This window comes from Lithobates pipiens, unplaced genomic scaffold (genome assembly GCF_037356315.1).
Source record: "Lithobates pipiens isolate NorthernLeopardFrog02 unplaced genomic scaffold, aLitPip1_a1.2 Scaffold_1, whole genome shotgun sequence".
NCBI classification, from domain to species: domain Eukaryota; kingdom Metazoa; phylum Chordata; class Amphibia; order Anura; family Ranidae; genus Lithobates; species Lithobates pipiens.
In genome coordinates, this window is record NW_027507685.1 from 66,481,923 (window position 1) to 66,493,232 (window position 11,310).

Consider the following 11,310-nt stretch of genomic DNA (forward strand, 5'->3'; position numbering starts at 1 on the left):
TTATTGCTCAAGGGACCCCTACCAACATCTGTTGGAATCCTATCTGAAAAAGGCTGCCCCAGAGAAAAGAGGGTTACAGTCTATGCAAGATGGGGCAAGGGGGAACAATACGTACGATTTTCTAAGTGACCAGGGTCAGCTTTAGAGGATAAACCTGGCTGAGGATTCATTTAAAAGGAATCTAAGGTGGAAATGTTTCTGCTTGTTGTTTAAATGGGAGGAAATTGTTAAAACCCCTGCAATATTTTTATTGCTGTCTGTGCACCATTGATGAGATTTCCCTTCACTTCCTGTCGCAAAGAAATACAGGAAGTGAGTAGATATCTCAGACAGAAAGTAAGGGGAAATCCCGCTTTTTTAAACAGTTGTTAAACAGGTATCCCTCGTATCTCCTATTTAGGAGACAATCATAACATTTTGGCCACATGGATAAATAGAGAAGATAAATCCTCATAGAGGGGACACAGATAGCATTAGAAGTGTGACAGGGACTTCAACACCACTCTACCAAAAATTCGAAAAAAAAAAGATTTGACTGAAAAACAATAGTTTGGCTAAACTGGAATTTTAACAGGTGTACATTTGTACATGTCCTAAGAAATAAAAACTGAAAACGGACACAAGTTTTCTGTAAATTATTATATATACAGCCATGACCAAACTATTTCTGGAAAAATAAACTCTAAATAAAGAATTAAACTTCAATTTGAAATAAACTGAATTTGAAACCAAATTCATACAGTTCTCAGATTGCTGGCAAAATATCCTCAACTGTATTTCCTTCCAACAGATGAAAAAAAAGATAAGAAACACAATTGATGCTAAAAAACTATATCTATACTTTTTTATTCTAAATAATTTATAGTAAGTAAAATTGTGCGTGTCGATTGTGAAAAGAGTCCAATTTGTTTGATTTACATTGCAGGGGGGAGCCCCAGGGTAAGGGGTGTTTAACTATCTGCTCTAATGTAATTGCCTATGGCGGCCCTCTAAATATTTGATGGGCTGCCTGAGAAAAGCAAGAATGCCTTGTCTAATACACTCATACAACTTCCAGTCTATCAACTGCTCTGTCTTAGGAAAACAATAGATATTCAGAAATACAAAACTAGACATATTCACTTTATAAAGAGTAACAGGTGAATAAAAGTGATTCTTCCAGTTTTCTTAATCTCTTTTTTGATGCTGTTATTTCAAATTCTGGGAAATTAGTTTTAAAAAAAAGTTACTTTTTTTGTGGTTAAATGAAAGGTGTTCAGTACTACTTGGATTTTTCACACCTTTACTCCCACAGGGTGGTCATTAGCGCATAAATGCATTTGAAAAGAGGAATACTATGAAGGCCAACTCCACTCGAAACTGATCATTTGGATTTGTGTGCTTTCTGGCAAGTTTAAATACTGTACATACTAGGTTTTTTTTCTCACTTTCGAAGACTCTAGTAGAAATATCGCAACTGCCAAAACCCTTGGAACATTCATAATACAGATTTAACAAATATTTGGAAAATCCAATTGCAAGAGGGAGTTAGCCTCATAAAAACCATGTAGAAGTTGCTGGAAACATGGTGCATTATCTTTCAGTACAGTGTGCCTTGTCCTAATATAAGCCCCCTCACTCTAAACTTTACCGTATCCCTAATGATAACACTTATCCCACACCTAAACTAACACTAACATCACACTAACCCTACCTGTGACCCTAATGCCGCGTACACACGATCAGACTATCCGGCGGACTTAGTGTGGCGGACTGTCCGCCGGACTGTCCGCTGGACTGTCCAAACGAGTGGACCTGCCCACACATGGGACTTTTTCAGCAGACTAGGTCCGCCGGACTATCCACCATACTTTTGAAATGAACGGACTTGCCCACACACACACACGGAGGAAAGTCTGTTCATTTTGAGCGCGGCTCCAGGTAGCCGGGACCAGCAAAGGAAGCGTTGCTGGCCCCGTCACCTGGTATGGAGTTAAAGGGGAAGCCCTATGCCGAAAAAACAGCGTGGGGCCCCCCCAGGTCCATATCAGACCCTTATCCGAGCACGCTACCCGGCCGGTCAGGAAAGGGGGTGGGGACGAGCGAGCGCCTCCCCCCTCCTGAGCCGTACCAGGCCGCGTGCCCTCAACATGGGGGGGTGCTTTGGGAAAGGGGGGGCGCGCGGACCCCCCACCCCAAAGCACCTTGTCCCCATGTTGATGAGGACAAGGGACTTATATAGACAGAAGACCGGGCCACCGCTTGTAAAAGAGCTAGAAGAAGACACGGTGGCCCGGCAAGAAAAACCGAAGAGGGGGACAAGACCCCCGAAGAGGGGGACAAGATCCCCAAAGTCAAAGTTGGAAGAAGAGGGCGGTGGCGAAGAAGAAAGCCGGGCTCCTCCGCTAGTAAAAGAGCTAGCAAAAGATAGCGGAGGAGTCCGGCGAGAAGACCCCCGAAGACGGAAGAAGACCCCCGGAGCTGTGCAATAAACTATTTTAACCCTTGTGTGTTGTGTTTTTTTTTATATTTTTTTCGGCGTAGGGCTTCCCCTTTAACTCCATACCAGGTGACGGGGCCAGTGACGCTTCCTTCGCTGGTCCCGGCTACCTGAAGCCGCGCTCAAAATGAGCGGACTTTTCTCTGGGCGGGAAAAGTCCATTCATTTCAAAAGTACAGCGGACTAGCACATACACGGCCGTATTGTCCGCCGAAATGCGAGTCCGGTGGACATATTTGAGTGCAAAACTACTTTCTTAGTCCGCCGGACTTTTGGGTAAAAAAAACGGACTCAAGTCTTTTCCACCGGATTGTTTGATCGTGTGTATGCGGCTTTACACTAACCTTACACCAACCTTCCCTATGATCCTAATGTTACCTTCACTTCAACCCTCCTGGTAAACATAACTTTAGACCCACCTGCCATGTGACTCTGAAACTAACCCCAAATTAACCTTATATTAATGTTCCATGTGACCCATAAGCTGGCCATACATTAGTAGAATCTTGTTAAAAACATCTTGTTTTAACAACGTTTGATTTTCTAATTATTAGTGGGGTCAAATTTATAATTGTTTCAGTGATGAGAAAATTTGAAGGAGCAGGGTGGAAAATGGAAATTTCTGTACTGTATGTGGTTATGGTTTTGGAAATTACATTTACAACAAAAATTTGAAGTAGGTCTAAATTACATTCGTCAAATGTACTGAGAATTTTTGTATGCATGTCTGTACAAAGGTTCATTGAAAAATCTACTAGTGTATTGACTATAACCAATACTTCTCCCTAGCCCCCCTGTACTGCAAATCTTACTGAACCTATCTGTTACCCTTTTACTAGCCTGACAACAAATTTCCTTATAACTTTAACATCAGCCCTAATCCTTGCCTCCCCATTTTTTAAGATGGGAAAAAGGGACACCTATTAGCAAAAGTATGTAGGCATAGGACACACACCCTGCCACTCCCCTTAAAAGGAGAATTAAACAGAAATTTTTTTTAGTTAAACCTACAAGTGCTTTTTTTACTACTACTATTCCTTTATACTGGCATTTGAAATTTTACAAATGCAGCAATTTATAAATTGGATGAAAGGTTTAGGACTGGGAAACACTTTTCCAAAGATAAAAAGTGCATTTTATATACAACCCTCAGACCAAAATGAGGGACAAATGAAGAGGAAAGAGTGACAGAGGGACTTTGTTCCAAATCAGGGACAGTCCCTCAAAATCATTGACAGTTGGCATCTATGCTAATCTCACATTAACCCCCTGTAACCCCAACACTATCCTCACAATAACCCCCTAGAATCCTGACACAAACCGCACAACAGTCCTTCTTGTGACCCTAACACTAGCCTCACATTATCCCTCCATGCAACCATATCTTCTTTAGCCCTTCCTTTGAGCCTTATGCCGCGTACACACGGTCTGCTGTTGCCGTCGCCGCCTTCTTCTCTTCTTCTCCCTTGCGATGTGGATATGATGCTCTCTCTGGCCGCAAAAATGGCAGAGACGCGTTTTGGGGTGACCTATATAGGGACAAGGGGCGGGGTCACATGGTGATGTCACATGGTCACCCCGCCCACTTATGATGTCCCAGTGCCAGCATCCTCCGGGACTGTCCGCCGGAGCCCACACACAGGGGGATTGCCTGATTGTGTGTACGGGCATTATAGTAACTTAACACCAAGTCACTATGATCCTAACACACCACATTCACTAAAAATATATATGATGCATTCAGAAATGTTACAACCTGCTTGATTGCTTATTTCTCAATTCAACATGGAAAAAACATTGGCGTCAATTTTCTGTGGTAGTGAGCCCTTGTAGAATGCCAACTCAGGTTGTGGAGTCTAAGCCCCAGCCAGCTTCTTCACCAGGGCCCCTAGTGGTGGGGATGGACTTGCAGCAAACCAGTTTGTGACCCCCAGCTGATGATACAGAAACCACTATAGAGTACAGATGGCAGGAGACAAAAGAGGATCTGGGAAATGAGCCAAGGTCAGGGCGGGTAGAAGGCAAGCAAAAATGGTAGGCAAAGTCGAGGTCGGTACATGACAAGTCAGAAACAGAATATAAGTAATGCAAGGCAAACCAGAAGCTCAGAGAAACTGGGAAGTTGCTCAGGCAACATGGGCTGCACCGAGCATGTCTCAGCCTAGGTTCACACTGACAGCAGGATTGAAATTGTCCGAGTTCAGCTGAACTCGGACAATTTCATACCCGCTTGTCAGTCTGACTTCGGGAGTGATTTCAGAGACACCTGTGCGGGTTCCTGCACAGATGTCTATACAAATTGTCCCCAGAGTCACCAAAACTAGTACAGAAACTACTTTTGGGAATCAGATGGTGCCATTGCCGGCAATAGCTGCCAATTTGGCATGTGTTTTGACATGTCAAATCACATGCCAAATCGCATCAATGTGAACCTAGGTTGATATGGGGAAGCAAACTGGGAGGCGGGCCAGGAATTGGTAGAAGCAAATATAAGGAGATATAAACCTTATATTTGGAAGGAATATAAACCCACAGTATAGCAACCTATACCTATAGGTGAACACAGAATCCAAACAACATATGTGAATAGAATGATGGGTCTAGTCGAACCACTGCAGCAAGGAGGTAAGAATTTCACAGGTAGGAAACTGCAAGCTAAACTGTGACAATTGCAATGCACCCAGGAAAGGTGAGTTTGTGTGAAGTAACCCTTCACACAGCATTCTGGTCAGCTCCTGATATCCAATTATTAGGCAGACCCGATTCAGAAGCTCCATATGGGTCTATGGGCAGACAGATGTAAATGCCCTTATGTCCATATAGACCTGCCTACAATAAAAAAAGGAAAAGGACTGTCTCCTTTTTCAGTTTTTCTGGACCTAAACATGATGGATCTGTGGTAACCTGATTTAATGTCGATTTATATCCTGCCACCCATAGAGCCATCACATGACCACTCCTGTCTGCTGTCAAAATGCAGACCCAAACTCAATGGGCACAGATGTAAAAAAAATCTGACATCCATCCCATTAAGCTATGATTCAGCAGCAGATCCATCTACGGATCCCTTTCTGAACGGAGCTAAGCGGCATCCATGTTAAAGAGTCCTTAGTGCTGGGTAGCTGACTGCTGAAAGTTCCAGCACTAAAGCCCACTAGAGTCCCTGGCACCCAATGTCCAGTCCACTGTTCTCTGCATTAAGGCCTGGAACACAACAGGCCACACCCTGAGCACCAGTGGACAGAATATTGTGCACCAATGCCAATAATAAATAATAAACCTACTAGTATATATTGGCTGTAAAATGAGACTAAAATGAGACTAGAGCAGCCTTTTTCAACCAGGGTACTGTCTGGGTACTTCGGGTGTGCCTTTTGCAAAATGCTCAAAAAGTACCCCACATTGCTCACAAATTGCCAACAAGTCAAGTCAGCAGCTGGATCAAGCTTGTGTTTTTTTTTTTGTTAAACAGAGTCACAGGTTTTATTGTGCAGTGTTAAGACCTTGGGAACCATGCGGACCAGCTGCTGGACTCCTAACATATGATGACATTGGTTGATAAAGAGAATGTTGACCATCTACACAGAATTCTTGTTTTTCCCTCTTTTACTCCTTCAATCAGCGTTAGAATCACATTAGCTATGTGAGAAAGAGAAACCCTAGAATATTAGTCAGTACCAGTGTGCAAAAGTTATATTTGTTTTGTAAAAATAAATCACCTCTGATGTTGGGTGTTCTACGTGTGGATGTGGCTGCGTTATATAAAATTATTAGTTTAGCTTTTTAAATTTTAGAATGGGCTACCTTGAGATTGTGCAGAATTTTACATTTTGCCTTGACTGAAAACAGATTGAGAAGCACTGAACTAAAGAACCTTGAAACCTTTCACTGACCTATGGAGAACTTCATACAGTTAGAATTGTTAGTGTGAATCAAATCTAAGAGCACACCACACTGGTACCACAATAGCAGGTGGAAGCACATTGTGTGTTTATGTCAAACCAATTTTAATACCTGTCATTTAATAGGAAAAGTTGGAAAAATACCAAGCCAGAAGACCGGATGCAGATGACCAATCTGTGTGCCGATATGTCATCTTAACTTAGGGGTTCCTAAAGTGAACGAGACGACAGCATCAGCGATCTCTGACCCCATAGTCTGCATTTATTTCGCCATTCTGCTGGATGAGGCGGGCGCTAACCTTATTGTGTACCATGCTATAAATATATGGGCTCTATAGTGCTTATGTACGCTATGCAAGTATAAGAATGTTTGAGGCATTGAACAATTGTATACCAAGCTTTTACTCTTTAGTAACTTGCATGTAAAAGCCCTTCATGGCCTAGCTCAGGAAATAATGTTCTACACTTTGGGGAAGGGTAATATATATGGGTTGGACACTGTAGCTATTTCTGATCTAGCCCTCTGATTACCAGTGTGTGTAATTTTTTTCATGGCGGCATAGGTCAGTGTAGTGTAAATATACAGTAGCACCCTGGATTACGAGCATAATCCATTCCAGAAGAATGCTTGTAATTCAAAGCACTCATATATCAAAGCGAGTTGCCCCATAGGAATCAATGGAAACTCAGATAATTCACTGCTAGTGTATGTGGTACCGCATGTGATCAGAGGTGGGGGGCGCCAGAGACACTTGAAAACACTCAGAGAAGCTCTGAGACAACTCTGAGATGCTGGGAAACACTCAGAGACACTCAGGAACAGAGTGTTTCTGAGTGTTTACGAGTGTCTTTGAGTGTCACTGGTGCCCCGCACCTCTGGCCAAATGCGGTACTGCACACCCCAGAGGCTTGAATCCTGCTTGCCTTGCGAGAAAACACTCGCAAACCAAGTCAGGATTAAAAAAAAAAACAGCTTGTATTGTGAAACGCTCGTAAACCACGTTACTCACAAGCCAAGGTTTTACTGTATTTTAAAATTGGCTTGACCCTTTCTGCACTGTGATAATCATTAAAGGAAAAAAGAAAGGTTTTCAGGACTTTGAATGCGGCTAGCACTAAAGGAATGCCTGCCTCCATCCCTATCAATAGTATGTAAAAGGAGAGAACAGAATTGGGTCTTTGAATGAACCACACATCAGTAAGAGAATAAGTCAAGTGACTATAATATTTATTTTGAATAGTCCATGATATGTTATACAAACATTTTGGGCATCAACCTCTAAAATGCTCTGGGCATACAGCCTCCACACAATAAATCATGGACTAATATTTCATAATAGTTTACAATCCAAAAAACATTCACATAAAACACAAAGAACAGTAAATGCATGTATATACGTTTCTTGCTGTGGTTGAACCCAAAATGGCCAAGATAACCATGGTAACTAAATAATCGATTAAAAAATCGATAAAAAATGCCTAAATAATAATAATAATGCGTCCGTAGACACACACAGCACAGCTCGGCCCCATCCCCCACTCCCTCCTCACTCCTGCTGCCGTCAGTGAAGCCCATGAATCCAGGAGAAGGGGAGAGTGGGGCATCCTACAGGGACATTGCTGGATTGTGAGTGATGTCAGGTAAGTGTTTTGGGAGAGGATCAGAAAGAGTAGCGCATGAATTACAGCGGTGGGGGGAGTTTTCTTTTGAAGCACCCGATTAGAGCCATAGGCTCTAATAGGTTTCAAAATAGGGTGGACTCAGAGTGCAGAACATTGCACTCGGAGCCCACCCAGGTGTGTTAGAAAAGCAAATTAATTTCCCAATTGAAAGGTCAGGAGATTCTATTGGATGCCTAGTAGGAGGAGAAGGGGGATGCACGGCGGAAGACGCTCTGATCCACACCACAGGAAGAGGAAAAAAGTAACCGGACATGCTGTCCAACCGCTTCCTAGGTGGGGTAAGTGCGGGGCTTTAAAGTCCCGGCTGTCCTTCCGGGGGGGGGGGGGGTGTTGCCGGCGCTGCTGACCGACCAGGGGGAGTGGCTATTTGCCACCCCCCACCAAAATAAAAAAACACCAGCCGCCACTGCATTAGAATGTAGAATGACACTAAGCAAAACTGCCAGGTTTGCTCACTCCCTTCTAAGAGTTAGCTGCTCTTTACATTGTAACAATCGACTCTTGGGTGAATCATTGCTGACGCCTAGTACACAAGATTAGATTATCCGATGACAGATTGTTCACTTTTTATTGCATGCTAGGCTCATCTGGAAAATGAAGAGTTTACTAAAGTTACAATACAAAAATGCTTGTATGAAAGAATAAAAATTTGTAAATGTTGTAATATGTTGTAATGCATTTATATTGTATTTTCAAACAAAAACTGTTCTGAATAAATGAAGATCCTACAATCTGGTACCTATTGGACAGAAATTCAAGCCATGGGGGTCCCTGTTGGCCCTTTTCCACCCGACATCATTCAATCTGTAAATTGAGGGATCAGGAGGGAAAAACTGTTGGCTTAACAATGACTGTGTCCAGTCAAATACAGCCACTGTTTGGGTAGTCTGACTAGGGATGAGCTTGATGTTCGACTCAAACATATGTTTGACTCGAACATCGGCTGTTCGCACGTTCGGCAAATACCGAGTGTTATGGGCCGTTCGCACCAAATTCGTGTGGCGCTCACGGCCCACATTGCACTGTGCCATCGCAGTGCATTGCTGGCTCATGATTGGTCAAGCATGCACTGTGACCCCACATGCTTGGCCAATCACAGCGCCGGCAGCGAGGAGAGCCATGATTGGCCACAGGCAGGATGCCTGTGGCCAATCATAGCTCAGGCTGTGTAGTACACGCCCCACACTATATAAGGCCGCCAGCGCGACGGCCTTCTGTAGAGTGTTGGCATGTGTAGGAGTTAGTGGGTGTTCTCTGTATACCTTCAACACAGTATACACCGTTCATTATAGGCCGATTTAGCGTTCTTGCTCTTCTCTAATTGAGCTTTTAGCAATCTGCAGGAGTTTGCGGGTGTTGTCTGCGTGCCCTGACCGCACTATAGACCATTATATCCACCTATACAGCTAGCTATATTGCTCTTCTGTAATAGACCTTGCAGTCAGTTGTAGGAGATTGTGCGTGTTGTCTGCGTGCCCTGACCGCACTATACACCATTATATCCACCTATATAGCTAGCTATATTGCTCTTCTGTAATAGAGCTTTCAGTCAGCTGTAGGAGATTGTGGGTGTTGTCTGTGTGCCCTGACCGCAGTATACACCATTATCCACCTATATAGCTCTTCTCTAATTGAGCCATCTGCAGGAGTTAGTGGGTGTTGTGTGCCTCCAGCACAATATACACTACCCAATTGCTGGTTTTCCCATCTCCCTTCAGGCCATTACCATGTCTGGAAGGCCAACAAGGAGAGGCAGACAGGCGGGGGCCAATAAAAGGGGGCAAGCAGGCTCTGTGTCTAGAGACAACAGTGCTGGTCGTGGACGCGGTGCATCATCATCATCAGCATGTGGCCATGGGACACGCTTGTCCTTCTTTTCGGCAGCTGGACGTGTTGAGCCGCATCACACCGAAGACTTGGTAGAGTGGATGACCAAGCCCTCTTCATCCTCCTCATCCTCTCTCACCCAGGCTCAGGGTACTAGCAAAGCAGCTGCCAACGCATCGTCTTCCCTCGTCTCAATGTCATCATCAGTGACTCCCTACCTAGACCCACCACGTCCTCCTGAGGATTCCCCTGAACTCTTTGAGCACAGTGTTGGGTACATCCTCCAGGAGGATGCCCAGTGTTTTGTAGGCTCTGATGATGATACTCAGCTAGAGGAAGGCAGTAGCATGAGCGCAGAGAGAGGGGATGCTCAAGAAGGACAGCAATCTGGCAGTCATGTTCCACAAGCTGCAGCATACTGCCAGGTTTGCTCCAGCGATGAAGAGGGAGGGGATGATGAGGGCACTGACTCCACGTGGGTGCCTGGTAGGAGAGAGGAGGAGGAGGAAGAGGAGGCACATGTCCAACGAGGCAGGATGCCCTCCGGGGGCCAGCTTAGGGGCAGCACACTGACTGAATCACACTGCAGAGCTCCGCCTGTGCAGGGCGCTGCTTCTGCGCGTTATTCTAAAAGTTCTTTGGTGTGGGCCTTTTTTGAGATGAGTGCATCAGATCGCACCGCTGCTACTTGCAACATATGTCTCAAGCGTATCTCGCGTGGCCAAAACATCAGCCGCTTGGGCACCACATGCTTGACCAGACATATGTTGACCTGCCATGCAGCTCGTTGGCAAGCGTACCTCAATGACCCACACCAAAGAACAAAGCGGACCTCTCCTTGCTCCTCATCAGCTGGGATCTCCAACCCCACTAGACCTTCAGTCCTCTCTGAAACTTGCTCTGAGAGAAATGAAGGTGTAGAATTAGGTGTGTCACAGCCAAGTGCTTCCGGGCACTCTGCTAGCAGTACACACACGTCCGATTATAGCAGGCAAATTTCCCTGCCCCAGCTGCTGGACCGTCGAAAGTAGTTCACTCCCAGCCATCCACATGCCCAGCGGTTGAATGCTAGCTTGGCTAAATTGCTAGCACTTCAACTGCTGCCTTTTCAGTTGGTAGACTCGGCCCACTTCCGTGAATTTGTACAATGTGCGGTTCCTCAGTGGCAGGTCCCCAAATGCCACTTTTTCCCACAGAAGGCGATCCCGGCTCTCTACCGGCATGTGGAAGGCAATGTCCTTGCCTCGCTGGACAGGGCGGTCAGTGGTAAGGTTCATATTACCGCTGACTCATAGTCCAGCAGGCATGGACAGGGACGTTACCTGTCTTTCACGGCCCATTGGGTCACTCTTCTGGTAGCTGGGAAGGATGCAGGACAAGGTGCAGTAGTGTCCGAGGGTGTTCCGCCACCACACCTCC